The sequence below is a fragment of the Nothoprocta perdicaria genome, unplaced genomic scaffold, assembly GCF_003342845.1.
Source record: "Nothoprocta perdicaria isolate Ctin4 unplaced genomic scaffold, notPer1 scaffold_57, whole genome shotgun sequence".
Lineage (NCBI taxonomy): Eukaryota > Metazoa > Chordata > Aves > Tinamiformes > Tinamidae > Nothoprocta > Nothoprocta perdicaria.
In genome coordinates this window covers 2624592-2639580 of record NW_020455832.1, presented here as the reverse complement: position 1 = coordinate 2639580, position 14989 = coordinate 2624592, and the positions used below count along the sequence as shown (strand labels likewise).

Here is a 14989-nt window from a genome sequence, read left to right as displayed (position 1 = left end):
TGCAGAAGAGATAATTATAGAGTGGTGAAGTCCTTTGCTGTACAGAGAATAGGACAGGCCTTGTTGGCTGTATTTGTTTTCTGTCTATCTATGGCTGCTTTTTAAGTAGTTCAAGAGACGCTTTCCTACCAACATGGAATTTTCTAAAATAATTCTTGCTTGAGGATTGAGCTTGAGTATTGCTGGCTGAATGATAGAAACTGCCCTGGGATGTATATTTGTGGTTCTTATCTGTACTTCTAATGTTATCCTTGTAGGAGGAGGAGGAAGGAGTGCCTTTTGGATTGTGGGTCACTTCAACATGGTGATGAAGACCTCCCTGGAGTCACACACGGACGGTTAAGATTTAAGGTGAGTCTGTACTGAAAAACGGGTGCAGATCTGAGCCGTGAACTTGTCGTTTCCTCAGTCTGAGTTATCAGTCCTGCCTTTCTGTAGAACTAAATTAAAGGAAGCTGTGTGTGCCTTGTGCAATATATATGTGGAAATAACATGCAGTCGTATAGTGGGTATGATCTCAGAGCAGCTTTGAGACCTTTAGAAAAGATGGTGGTATTTCAGTATCTAAGAAATGCTACTGCTTGAAGAATTCATCTTATTGAATGTGCAAGTGACAGTCAGAGCTCTTAAAGCTAATAGAAAAAAAATGAGGTGAAGAGCATTGGGAAGAGCATCCTTAGTGCCCTGGCTCCGTGTGCAGCTGGAGGCGCCTCGCAGAGCACGGCCRTGAGCTCCAGGAGAGCCCTGGAGTCTAACACGCTGGGCATCAACAGCGCTCATGTTGGCTATCAGCACTGTGGTCAGGTAAACAAGGCACTGAGGCTTGGGGCAATGCGCTCATCGAAACACTGACCCTGTCCTGCAGTGACCGTGTAGGAACAGCTCCCGCCTTCCCCCAGCACGTGCTCAGTTGCTTTCTCTCCCTGATGTCTTTGGCAATATGCACAGGTTGAGAAGGAAAATGGGCAAGCGAGAGCCGTCCTTAATGGAAGGCAGTGCCTGAGTGAGGACTTCAGAGCAGCTGCTTCTCTCTCATTGTGCCCTCACCTTTAAAGCTCTGCCCCAAAAGACAGCTAAGGTGCTGGAGTGCTTGTTCCATTGCAAGTTAAATTTGTCTTGAGTACTTCGGCTTGAAGGGGACGTTGCTGTCACATGCACTCTGAAATCAAGGTGTTCCTTATTTAATATATGTTTTTTGCTTCATAATCCAGAGCTCTAGACCTTAAKGCACCAAAATGAATTTTTGCCTTTTACCTCCGAATTCTTCTGGGTTCAGCAGTGACCCTGGGTAAAGCTGGTCTGGTGTTTTTTGCTTTTTTTTATTATTTTATTTGTGTGTGTGTGTATATATAGATATTTATGGTAGGAGAAAAGAATCTTTAGAGAGTGGATCTAACTCAAGTTTGGGATTGTCAGGAGTTGTCAGGCTTGGTGAAAAGGGTCGACCTGAAGTCTGGCCCACGTTCTCCTGAAACATCCCTTCCATGTGCTCTGTGAGGGAGCCAACAGCTGGGAGGGGTCCCCTGTCCCAGCCCATCTGTTGCTCTGTCCTCCAGTTATAGTGCTTTAAAATAATTCGAGCCACACTGGACTAGTGACAGGCCTTTAAAACTTTCAGTTTTAGTTGATTACGGATCTGTAGTCTGTCCTTTATGTTGCATGCCCTTGGTGAGTCTAGGGGGTATATTTGCAGTTTAGATAGGTTTCAGCTTTTTCACTTCTTAGCTATTAAGATGCTAGAGTCTGGTCCTACCAGCCACATGGTCTCATGGCTGTTGTTTTCTTTTTCTATAAACTTTCTATAAACTATATATTTTTTATAAACTTTCTAGATCCTAGTGTAACTAGTGATGATGCCTGGTGGGCAGATTCTCCAGCCGCCTGCCTCATGGAGCAGGCTGCTGCTGTGCAGCTCCAATGGGTGGTACTAGATCCAAGATCTCCGCAATGAATTTCCCTTACAAAACAGTTGCCACCCTCATTTAATGTCCTTGTCATGCTATGCTCTGCTCCTTGGAGTTGTTATTCAGAAGAATCAATTCTTTTGCTGAAAGCTAAAGTTATGAATAGCCCCGTGGTTTCATGCTTTCATTGTTTAGAAACTGTAGGATTACACAAAGACATTTTTCTTTTCCTTGACTTCATCTGTTGTTTCCCCTTTCCTGGGGAGAAATGAGTTTCTTCACCTGTAGTGTGTGATCTTTCTACACAGAAAACAGCTATTCAGGGAATTCAGACAAAGCCAGCGTAGAATCCAAATGAATTAAATGTCTGTTGTTCTCAAGAAACTGAGAATATAAAAACCTATTGGTAGATGATATTTGAAGAATGTTTCAGGCACTTTCTACTATTCGGAAACTTGGTGCTCAGTCTGATCCAGTCAAATTATTCAGATGTGCTTTATTTGTTTTCCCCATAGAAAATGGGAAAAGCATTTCCATAAGGGAATGCAAACCAAAATCAAAAGAGCATTTTTATGCAAATCTCTGTGTAGCAGGGCCTTTTATTAGTGCAGTGACAGAGTCCCCCAAATTTGTGTAGTACATGGGATTAATCTTTCTGAGAATTGTGCCGTTCTTGTGAAGACATGTGACTTTTTGGAGATGGTCAGGAGGCTCTTGCTGGTTTTGTATCTGCAAAATAAAAGGTAGATTTTTTTTTTTTCCATGAACTCTTTCCTAAGTTTCCTTGAAATGGACGTGATGTCTAATTCTAGCTACACAGCCTGGAAGGAGCTGTAGTCCCACTGTTTCTCTCGCTGTACAAGCTTCATGTTTCTTCTTGCAGATGTGGTAGGCACTGTCACAGTTGCTGCTTCAAAATTCGGTTCAAATTCTTTTACTTGCAAATTCTCATGGCTTCTGAAGGCTGGGGCAACTCAGTGTAAAGATTTGAAGTTTGAATAAAAACTTATTTTGTTGTTTTTAACCTCTTAAAAACAAAAGGAGTTGAGGCCCGAGAGCAATGGTTGTTCTCACAAATGTTTATGAGCTTGGAAAGCCAGAAGGGCTTTCAGTGAAAACAGTCTGACCTAGTTTCCACAAAAAGTAACCTCAGAACTTGGAAAAATGAATTGAATATTTAGCGTTTGGTGTCAAAAGTATATGTGCAAGGTATCCAAAAAGGTTTAGAGTGAGCGTGTTCACAGTCACTATTTGTATACTTACTATGCAATGAATTATTTAATTAAACTATTGAATAAAAGTGAGAAGTAGCCTATTCTAGCAAGACTAGAGCGTGTGCTGCAAATCTTGTGGGCATCCAGAGAATCTCTCAGGATAATAAATGGTTGTAATCCCTCAGAAGATGATGATGTCCGACCATGTGAATGTTTAAATTGTCTACTGAAAAAATCTTTATGTTTTTAGTTATTTATTTTTAAAACATGACCAGAAAAGAAACAATCAAGACTGTTGTTATTACACAATTTATAGACTTGCATTTTTAAGATGCAATTTGAGAAGTTCTGATAACTAAAACCCAGGCAATCTGGACATATAATCTTCAGATGAACGTGTTTAGGTTTTCCCACAGCATCTTAAGATACTGTGTGGTATTTACAGTACATAGTAACTGGTTTATAAGATACACTCAGCAAGCAATTACATAGATTCCACATTATCAGACCATAAAATGACAGTGTGAAAAAAAAAAGGAGATCTGTGGAGGTCATGACATATCATGGCATAGCTCGATGCTTTCTTTTCCAGCTACTTTGTTGCTGGAGATGCATCTCCCTAAGACTGTCCCATCATCTTGGGGCTGTGGGAGATGTTCAGGGTATGGCCAGATGCAGCAGGGAGGTCACCTCCCCTCTGTGTTTATCTCATGTCAGGAGGCGCCGTTTAAGAATGGATATTTCGTACTTAAAATAAGGGACACGTGGAGTGCCCAGTCTTTATAAAGTGGTATCCATCACGTTGATGTCACATGTTAAACTGGAGTTCAGTACTAATTCTGTCCAGCCTCGCTGAAGATGCTACCCTCTCCCTTCTGAAGGCAGAGGATAAAACCATTATTTCCTATTGATATTCTCAGTGTCAGTTGGACTGTTCCTGTTATGGCTTCAATTCACCTCTGCTTCTGAATACAGTGAATGATACAAACTTGTGTCATTTAAAAAATAATGTGGTGTGGTGAGGCGGGATCTGTGCCTCTCGCTGACCCAGAAATTACCTGTATTATGCTGAGAACGGTTTGCTTGAACTTACGATATGCTTTGCTGCCACAAAACTGTAGCACTGGATTTCTCAATCATCAGGCATACAGAGAATGTCATCCTCTTGAAAGGGGAGTTTGCTTTTGCACAGTCTGTTTAATGTACCGATTGAAATCGGTGTATTTCTGATTATACTTTTTGAAGGCATGCTGAAATCCCTTCTTTTTGTGGTCCAGTCTTGTGCCAGTGCATTGGGAGCTTCTAGTAAAGATGTTGCTGGGTAAAAAACATTGGGGTAGGTGGCTGGATAATAACAAGGAAAAAATAAAAAAGTGGAAAAATGATGGAAGATTTACTGTTTTATCATTATTATTTTAGTTTTTTTAGCATACAAAGATATTTTATTTGCTTATGTCATTCCCAGAAGTTTAACACGTGTTTCTGCACGTGGCAGGGGTTGTTGCCAAATAGCCCTGGCTATTGATTATGCAGCACAAACCAGCAACCCAGCAATTTGCAAATTGTAGCTTTGGAAGAAACACTGGTGCATTCAGCCTAAAATCCCTTCTGGCACTGAGTGCTTCTCTCCGAAAACAGAACCGTTGCAGTGAGGCTGAGGAGCAGTCTGTCCACCTGGGATCTTCTGCTGAATGTCCATTTAGTGCCAGCTTTTGCTTTTCCTCCGTGGATCCGCCTTACCCCTTGTTTCCCCAACTGATGGGGGGCGGCAGAAATAACCAGACACCAAGGGAAAGAACAATGGTATTCACTATTAATATCAAATAACACAGGAATGAAACGATACATCTAATGAAACAATAAGCTTCCTATTTGCTGGGTTTTAACTACAGACAAATAAGCAAGGTGACGCACTTACTTAACCATTGCTATACAGGAAAGAGAACAAAGATTAAGAAAAAGCTGCATCACCCGTTGGCTCAATCATCACCGCTGGGGAGCCCCTGTTGCAGCGAGGGGCTGGAGAGCCTGCCCAGCAACTCAGAGGTCTTACACAGTGTGTCCACCCGCAAGCGAGGTCTCCAAAGGGTCCGGCTTTTATAAAACCAAATCAGCAGAACTTGCATTTTCTTTGTGAGCAGTGATATCTGGTATGTCCTACTTTCCTTATCATCTGGCACCAGGACCTGGCCAGAGCCCCAGCTTTGGATGGGAAAGTTCCCTTCAAGGTCAGAAACGCTTGCCGGAGAGCCTACAAAAGTTACAGTTTGATGGGCCCACGTGCAGGTCAGCAGAAGAAACTTACAGGCGGGTTCTGGGTCCTTCTGCAAAAGCAGAGCCGTGTTCAGCTCTAAGTCAGCCCTGACTTGGACCTGTGCTTCAGGCCCTGGCAGTTCATCCCTGCCTCCCTGCCTTAGTCCTGCTCCCCAGCCTTAGCCCTGCCTCTCTCCAGAGCTTTTGTTGTAGAATCCTACTGCGAGGGTGAGAAACTCCTATCTTTAAGCATATTCTGGTTCCTCAAAACATTAATGACTCAGACTGCAGGTGTGAAGCCACGTGAAGCAAGAGTAGGGCAGGAAATCTGAGAAGTGATGACTCGGTTATACTGCCCTTGCTAGTGCATGTGAAGTGTTGATTCTGACTCTCGGTGGCTTCAGAAACCTCAGTGCCCGAAAGCTGTGGCTGACCCTCCTCTACAGCCAGGCGGGGGGACAGGCAGCTCTCCCTATTTCCCCAGGCACAAGCGGCGCTTCCAAATCACGCCTGTGGTTCCATCGCGGAGTTAGGAATCTTGGCTTATCTCACAGGGACTAACGCGCCGAGAGGGTAGCCTAATATGTCCAGCCTCTATTTAGAAAAGGTAGCTCTTATCAGAAGATGAAGAGCAGCGCTGTTTCATTCAGAGTGTTTGGTGAGTCGCCGAGCGCAGATACGGAGCCTGTTGGCAGCTCGAGCACCGGCGCTCGGCTGTCAGCGCTGAGCTGAGCTTGGGACCTTGAGGAGCTTGAGCTGCCTCCCCCTGACAAGGGCACACGTCTTGGGACACCCTCTGGTTTGATCAAAATTAACAAAGAATAGTTAATTTCTGCTGGTCAGGTGGAATTTCACTTACGGGTTGTTTTGTTTTGCACTCTGTGTTATCTCCCTAGCTTGGTGGTTCAGAAATAGATGGTGACAGCTTTCCACATTCTTCAGGAGAGCCTGAGCTGTGCCAGTTGCCCCATCCAGGGAACCCTGGGGATCTAGGGAAGCTCCTTTCCTCCTTGTGGCATTTAGCAGACAGCACTGAGGTGTGTCCCTTTCAGACAGCATCCTCGTGCTGTTTTGCCTGTAGGAAAATAAAGTGCAGGAACAAATTCAGAAAATTCCAGAGGACCCTGAATTTGCGGGTTTGCACTGGGGGGCACGGGCATTGACTATTGGCCCCGTTTCCACGGGCAGGCAGTGCAGCAGGTCCAGGGGCCACTGAAATCCTTGGGGCTCCGCTGCTGTCCCCGGCTTGTCCTCCCCTCGGCCGCAGAGCACAGGGAGTGTTTTGGCATGTGTCCACACAGCCGCTTGCAACGAGCGGGCGACGGTGGAGAATGAACCCTTCATCCTCCCGGAGCGAGAAACGGGGCTTGGGCAAAAAAAAAAAAAACCCTTCTCTGTGGGTCACTTGAGGCTGTCGGAGGAGCTGGGATGTGCGGAATGAGAGCGGCTCCCCAGGGGAGCCAATGGGGACGGGCAGGCACCGGGGCTCTCTCCCCCCAGGAGGAGGAGGAGGAGGAGGAGGAGGGGAAGGGGCTGGAGCTTTTATAAAGCGCCCCAGCCGGGGCCCTCCGTGCCGGCCACTGCATGGGTAAGGCTGCCTGCTCCCCGGCGCGCCCCGGCGGGGCCATGATCCTCACCATGGATGCGGGTAAGCCATTTCCTACCTAAATGTCTCTCTCAAATGGGAATCTCTTCCCTCCCTGCTCTTCCCCAGCTGAACAGAAATCTGTTCAGTTAGAGAACAGAATTGGTCAAAATAACCCCAGGCGTCTCCAGCCGTGTTCCCTGTTGCTCTGTAGTGTAGTTTCTTGCCTGCTCTTCATTGTGGGAGTTACTCTCTGTATCATCTTTTGCAGTCCAAGACCGTGGTGCCAGAAGTGCGTGTCCCTTAGTATGTGCTGCCCTTGTCATTAAGGAGGCAGAACGGTAGCCTGAGAAGCGCTTTTGTCACCCTTGAGAGCAGGTGTGATAGCACACATCTTCCTGAGACTCAGTTTTAAGGCTGCTCTAATAGCCTGGCCATGAATTAGTGATTTTTGGCTGTGACTTGCTCTGTGCTTACGGAAATTTTGCATTGAGGGCGAGGAGGGAGGAACTGCTGCATTTCTGAGATAGTGGCTTCTCTTTTGTGTGCCTTACAGCCAAGGCAGCTTATGTGCAAACAGCATATGCGAGATTTTCTGGGTGCAAAAGCGATATCATGTAACTTCATGCCTTGTGTGATGGGGAGAATGATGCTGACAGTTGGTTGTAGAGTGGTTTGTGTAAAAGGAACAAGCAATCCCAGTCCTGCTCCTCGAGAGGGGGTGTGTGTCCATGTCATAACTTGCATCCTTCAAATTCCTCTGTAATAAAAGACCTAGGATTTTAAATAGTTATGGATGCGGCAGAAAGTGGCAGTGCTTGTGCTCTGGCAGCATGCTGAGGACTGCTCTTTCTCACCGCTTGCAAGAATGCGCGCTGCATTTTAAGAGCTCCTTTGGATGTCTGTAGTCAGCAGTTGGTTCAGTCACTTTCCTTACCAGTGCACATAAATATAATGCAATAAATCCTAAAACTGGTGTTCAAACTGCTAAACTTTCTCTATTTTGATCTGCTTGTCGCATGCTCAGTTTACTGCGTGCTAGTGGGAAGCTGTCCATCCCCTGCTATGGTGGGGCTGAATGAATTTTGCTGAGTGTTTGCTGAGGTGGAAAGGGAAGACTCTCAGTGCCTCCTTCTGACTCCTGGCTTTATCTGCAGACTTGCAGCAAGTGACCCAGTTGGGCTCCTCATTTATGTGTTGGGAGGGTGACAAACCCCTCCTTTTAGCTTAATTCAAGTTATTTTGTCATCACTGTGTAGGCAAGATTGAAACCACTGACTCTGTGTGTGTGTGTGCATGTGTGTGTGTGTGTGTGTTCAATATACACGTTACATACCTTATATATATGTTACATACTTTGTGAACCAGTTAAAACCCTGGCTCTTTAATTTAGATAAGATTTATCACAAGCTCAGACGCATGTGGGACCTGTGGGATCTCAGAGGGCTATCGGCTTTTCCAGGGTGTGGAGGCTGGTGCTCTCAATATTTTGTCACTTTTCATTACGGAAGCTTCTAGAAGCGTTAATGAAACTCCAGGCCCTTCTCAAAGCAGTTCAATGGTGGGGATTAATAAATGCTTTCCTCCCCGCTCCCTGTGCGTGAGGAACTGATGCCCAGCTGCCAAGTGCCGCTGGTGGTGTGGGAGGGTCCCTGGCAATGCTCAGCGTGCGGGAGGTGGCCCTCAGCCCTTACCTGCAAAGCTTCTCCCCTCTGACGTGCTGGACTTCTATACTGTGTGGAGTAACTTTTGGAAAGATGAGGGAGACGTTGATAATCTATGGCTAGAGATGTGTCTTTTACTTGCAATACTGAGTGCTGGCGCTGTGGGCTGTTCCCTGGCGCTGTGGGGCAGACCACGAGGCTGGTGCTGCCCGGCCCGGCCTGCCGGCACCCAGGCCGGGGTCCCACTGCGGAGCAGAGTTGCCGGGCGCTGCATTCGCATCTCAGGAGCTGCTCTTCTCCTGCAGTCCCGTGACCGTGTGTGGAGCGGTGCTGCCTCGTCCCCTCGGCAAACTCGCGTTTCCGGAGCCCCTCGTTCCCTTTTGAATTATGAATTCCTGAATTAGAGTCCTCAGCTTGTTTGTGAGCCAATGATCCCAAATCCCCAAAAGGAAACACTGTACTGTAGGTGTCTGTAACAGCAAGTCCCAGTGCTTCTTGATTAAAACTATATAGAGAAAAAATGCTTGTGCTTCCCTGCCTTAACGTGGGACACGGCTAGAGCTCCAAGCCACTTATCTGCCTGATTTCACTTGCCTCTTAAAGCTGAGCTTGTTGTTCTTGAAACCGTTACTTATTTCAGGTCGTATGCTTGCTTTACAAGTCAGGGCTAATATCTCTGTGGGTGCCTGTCTGTATGCATTTATTTTCCCCAGGCAACAGATTGTTAAGCTATATCTAATACAAGAAAACTTCTGTTCATTAAGGTAATTGTAAAAATAAAAATAGAAACAAATAGACTTCTCGTGCTTCCCCCTTTCCCTTTGCCTCCCCCAGTACTATTTTATTCTGCTGCATTTATCTCTGCAGCTCTTATTTTCTTGTAGGAGCAGGACTGAAAAGCTGGGGGGGTCGAAATAAAAGCTGCAGGACGGAGTCGAGAGCGTAATTGGATTTGAAGCAGCCACGGGCTGGGACTGTTGCAACAGCTGATTTGATCCTTCTGAGTTTCAAGAGCTATTTATGGTAGATTAGCTGTATCAAAGCTCTACTGTTCCAACCATAAAAGGTTGGTCCTATGTGAAGTTGCCACACTGCCTTTGGCTTAGTCCTCCGAGGTCGGAGAGCCTATAGCTTCTTGCGGGGATAAATCCAGTGATGGATGGAAATACTAAAAGCAGATCAGGGAATAACATTGTCGAGGACTTCAGATGGCCGCGAACTTTTAGAAGGAGATTTTCCCTAATAAATTTTTTGCTCTAATGTTTGGAATCAGCACTTGGAATATAGCTCCTGCATATTTACTGCATTTGCTGAACGCATGCTTTTAGAAAAGCACTGTTCTAATTTTATCTGACTTATCTGAATCATCTTGAGTGCACTCGTCCTTGCCAGCCTTGCGTATTGATATTTGGTAACTTTTGTAATGTCACTTTTTTGGGTTTTTTTTGGTTTTGTTTTCTGAGTGCATGTTACATTATTTGGAAAGGAATCATAGCTGAAGCAAAGAACTTCTCTAAAGTAGGAGTTACGAAATTTTTGGCTAAAGAATTTCAGAATTATCAGTGCCTGTTTTGAGAAGACTTTGACCCCTTCTGCTTCATCCGTAGCCTCTTCCCTTCCTGCTTTGTGTAGAGGCAGACCGGTGGATTTTGTGCAAGATCCCCAAGTAAGTAGCACCTCGTTTGGAGACCCTGCACGCAGTCGCTAGAGCCAGTTGTTTGAGAATATTTGGGGCTCTGTCAGGTTGAAATGTGAGTGGGTTTAGTCCAGCCTGTGCATGCCAGTCATTCAGTCTTCCTTGAGGCATTTTGTGTTTTTATTCTTGTGGTTTTGCTTGGAGGATGAGTTCATTCTGCTATGAATGGTAAGTCGGGTCACCCGTTGATCTGCATGAGGTGAGTTTTTCCCTTTCAGTTTTAATAGGCAGTAACCTTAGTCACGGTGCTGCGAGTAGCCCTAAGAACACTTTCGTGAGAATGCTTTTCTTATGAGTATTGCTGTCTTGTGCTTAATGAGTTTTATGAGCAGGTGTGAATAGTGATGTTTCATTAGGTAACTGTGTTTTGACACTTGAAGGTTTCTGGAGAAAGCTGCCTTCAACTTTCAGTTTTCTAATTTTTGCACAATATCGGGTACCACAGGTGAAAGTTGCTGGCACCAGAGCAGGTTCCTTGCTCCAAGAATCTCTCGGTATTGCATTTTAATACAAAGTCAAGAAGAGTGTCCTTAAAAAGGAAAAAAGTTTCTCCTTTAAAAATAGCTCTACTTAGTGCCTCTGTTTCCTTTTGGGAGCGAGCAATTATAAGGACATCTTCCATTTTCCTTGCATCGCAAATGTGTTTTCCTTAATCACATGGCTCTGGAGTTTTTTTTTTTCTTTTTCTTTTTTTTTTTTTTTCCCTGAATTCTACATACTTGTAGTATTGCCTGGAAAATATGTCTAGAGAATTGCTCTTTAAAAATAATTCTCATCAGTTTAGTGCAAAGTGTATTTATTTTTTTAAATAATATTTCTTAAAATCTTTTCCTTTCTTGCACAGATCTAGGAGATAACCCATTAAATACTCTCCCCTGCATGTTTACTTATAGGAGACTGAATCTTTCTGTGTGCAGAAGCAGTGAGTGGTAGAAGAAAACTAAATAATCAGTATTCTACAGATAACCTGTAGGTTGATTCTTGTTTAGTACTAACAGACATCTTCTGAACTTAAAACATTTTTACTGTGTTTCAAGTAAAATAAGTATTTTTTATCATCCAATTTGTTTCTTCTGCAACCTGATTATTTTTTTTCTTTCTTGATTCTTGAGAAATGAGTTGACAGAAATCCCTGTGCTCTGGTAACGTGCCCATGTTGTGCTCCTATCAGCCTGGTAAAAGATGTTATACCTTAAAAGCCTTAAGGCAAACTGGAAGGACATCAGACATGGAAGTCAATAACCCCTGAATCTATGGAGAGGAAGATGCTCTTGGAGTCCTTAACTTGGCTTTCAGGCTCAAATGCCCTAGAGGGGCGATGCAGGAAGGACTTCGCAAGCTCCGCTTTGTGCAGCAGATGCTTAAACGTGTTGGGACAGGTCAACATCCTTCCTTGTGCTCTGGGGATGAGATAGTCCATTTAAGCACTCCTCCTACCCCCCAGCACTGTGTTGTTCCGAGTGGGTTGCAAAATGATGTTCCTGGCCAAAATCTCCATTGTGAAGGAAAACTTTAGATTTCCAGATTTTTTTTTTCCTGGGAGGACTATAGCTTTATGTATGGTATTTCTCCATAAAATGCCTCCTATTGTAAGTGTATATGGGACGAAGGGAGTGGGACATGCCACAAGTTTTAATCTTGCTATTTGATCTTGAATTTTTGTAGAGAAGAGAGGTAATAGTATAAACTTTATCTGTATAGAGAGCGCCTCAAAATTATCTAGCTGAGGGAGAGTAAAATCATCATTGCACATTTCTTCCTTTTGGCAAGTCCAGGACAGACTCAGAGATGAGGGAATTGAACCATCTGTGAGCAAGACATTTCCAGCCACAGGCTTAAGGAGGCTTTTGCCAGTTTTCTGTGTGGAAAGGCTATGTAGTTTATCATGCTTACATTGTACACATTAGGAGCTGAGGTTTCTCTCTTCCTTAGATTTATATGAAGTGGTTTGAAGGCTTTTTATAGCCTCCACACACTTGTTTGTGTAAAACATACTCACTAACATATAATTTGGGTTTTGATTTCAGAAATGCAACACTTTCATTTTCTGAGCTTAGAACAGGTTCAAAAGAAAGGCTCTGGTCTAATAATGCTTCCACATAGTGAAGGTAGGTAAAGAAATGCACAACAACTAATTTACAGCTTAAATTGTTGGAACGTGTTTCGGCTCCCTGATTTCGGGCTGCTGTCAGCCGGGCATGGCAAGTTCCTTAAAATTTTAGAGAGGCAAAAGATCTGGAACACTTTGTGGTCACTTCCTAATTCCCTGTTTCTACTCCTTTCTCAGTCGGACAGTTTGGAGTTAACTAACCTATCAGAAAGTCTTTTTTTAATGAACAAAGCATGTCCTAGTTGGAATCTGCCTTAAGCAGATAAGAATGCATTGGGTAACCAGTGATAAAACTGCCTCTGATGTCACCCAGTCACATGGTGTTATGTTCAAGGGAGCCTTTCAGGAGAGAGGGCAGAGTGATTATATATCAAAACTGTCCTGGTTTATTTGGTCTCTTTTTGCTTTGATGGTACCAGTTTGTAGCAGTTAAAAATAATGAAATCTCTAAAGTCAGATTTCAAATCCACACATTCACATAATTCAGATCTTCTGTAGTTGTTTATATACCTCTTCAGGTGTTTAAAAAAGCACTGCGATGAGGGTGGGCTTAAAGCATCACATGTTGCAATAACTGAGATCATGTACTTTGAGAAATAACGTGAGGCTACAACAGACTGTTAGGCAGGAATTGTGCAAATGCTGCACAGAATTCAGCAGTCTGGCCCCTAAGCTGCTGTGCCTCATGTGCTTCTGCATGGGAACCTGATGCAGGTGCCAGGAGAGACACTGTGGGCCAAGGTACTGAGAGAAGTTAACAGCTCCATGGAGTTAGTGACTGCTAAATTTGTTCCTAATGGCTTATACCTGCAAAAACCCTGGCAATCAGCAAGGATCTGCTGCATTTCTTTTGCCCTCAGTCGTATCAGCCTTACATCTGCACAAAATAACCATATATTACCCCAAATTAAACAAAGTTAGCAGTATCTCCTATTGTCTTGTCACGAGAGGGCCAGAGGAAGGAGCAGGGAAAGTGGATCAGTGCTCATAGACCATTTGCTGCAGTTGTTCTGAAATACTGCAGTAGGAGGTAGTTTACGTGGTACTTTGTGTCGTGTCATTTCTGACAAGACGTCTGATCAAACTTCAGAGACACTTATAACAACTCTGTTAATTCTTATATACATTTTTCATATATATGTGCATGTGTGTGTATATACATATAAGTATATATACACAATATATATGATATTACCCCATTTGTTTATGCAGGACTGAGGAAGAAAAACACACAAAAAGTAGTATTTCAATGTTTTTTTTCCATTAAGTACCAAGGGGACTCGCAAGCAAGGCGAGCTCTTGCTGGGGACAATCCTTCAGCCAGCTAGTGACACTCCAGCAGTACCTGGGAATTGGTTATGGTAACTGGAGCACAGGTTTAGGCCTGGGCATTGAGTCTGGGGTTCCTTTGGCTTTGGTGTCAGTCATGATACCGCTTGCTGCCACTGCCCCCAGTTGCCAGCTGTGGGATCGTGCCTGTAGATGCTAATGTCAATAACGCTGACAATATGAGTGGCAATGTAAAAGATTCTTTTGTGTATGTAATTTCTGTGGCACAGATAAGTGGGCAAGGTGTCTGGTACAACAGACCTGAAAGGAGACAGGACATCATGACGGAAGCAAGAACCTCTATATCTTGCCTCTGCTACCCAGTTTGTTAATAGAGGCAACCGAAGCTGAGCAGCTGAAGCAGCTGTTTCCCAGCACCATCGGATTTCACCTTCTCTTCCTGCTCATTGTGCAAAAAAGTAGCTATTTTCTGCGGTGGAGAAAGCTAACTTTGAATGTTGTGTTTCTTGTAGTCAAATCACCTACAGCGTCAAACCCTTTGAAAGATACCAGCTCATGAATTCACTGTTAGTAATTCTGAACAACATAATAAATTCTTGAAGTGCAGTGTAGCTTACTACAATCTTGATTTTAAAAGATGATTTAACTATACAGTTAGGTTGTACTAAATTTTGGGAGCATGAAGAGCTTCAGGTGGAAAGGATATGTGTGCAGAGGATGATACAAACTCACTGAAACCTACTGGCATTTTCACCCGATCTGAGTGACGCAGTGAAGAGACGGGCAGGCTAACGGTGCGGGCCCAGCCACAGTAAAGGAGGGTTGGATTTAGGAATCAAAGCAAGTTGCATCTAGCTACTTATAGCCATGTGCCCAGCCAGACATCTGAGGTGCAAACAGAATATTTCAGTTAAAGAGCATTTTTAAAGAGGGTTTGGGTTTGTGGGGAGGTCTAACTTGGATTCTGTCCTCGAAGCACAGCTAGGCCACCTTCCCCTGTTCCTTTCAAGGAATTACAAAGAATTGGTGGTGTTGAAGTACATGAGAGCTCAGCAAGAAAAGATTTGATGATCATATGCTCCCCTGTAACATACTGAGGGGCAGATAAGAGACCTAAGTGTCCAGTTAAGAGGAAGCTCTGGCTGTTGTGAACTCGAACAGGCTGCTGTACATGCAAGTGGCTGGCTCTGCTCTGAGCAGCGGCTGGAAGTCCCCACTGATCGGTCATTAGATGAAGTCACAACTCTTTCTGTGGTTCTGTTTAGGTGGGCAT

At 44.2% G+C, this 14989-nt stretch overlaps 1 protein-coding gene across 1 annotated transcript in view; it reads left to right on the top strand.

Annotated features, from left to right (window-relative positions):
* The first annotated feature begins 273 nt into the window (after positions 1–273).
* The window catches only part of SVIL (supervillin), a 103968-nt gene continuing 89252 nt past the window's right edge, over positions 274–14989 (top strand). The window contains exon 1 of the mRNA XM_026048755.1: positions 274–351. The gene's annotated coding sequence lies outside the window, so the exon portion shown is untranslated. The remainder of the gene's footprint in view (positions 352–14989) is intronic.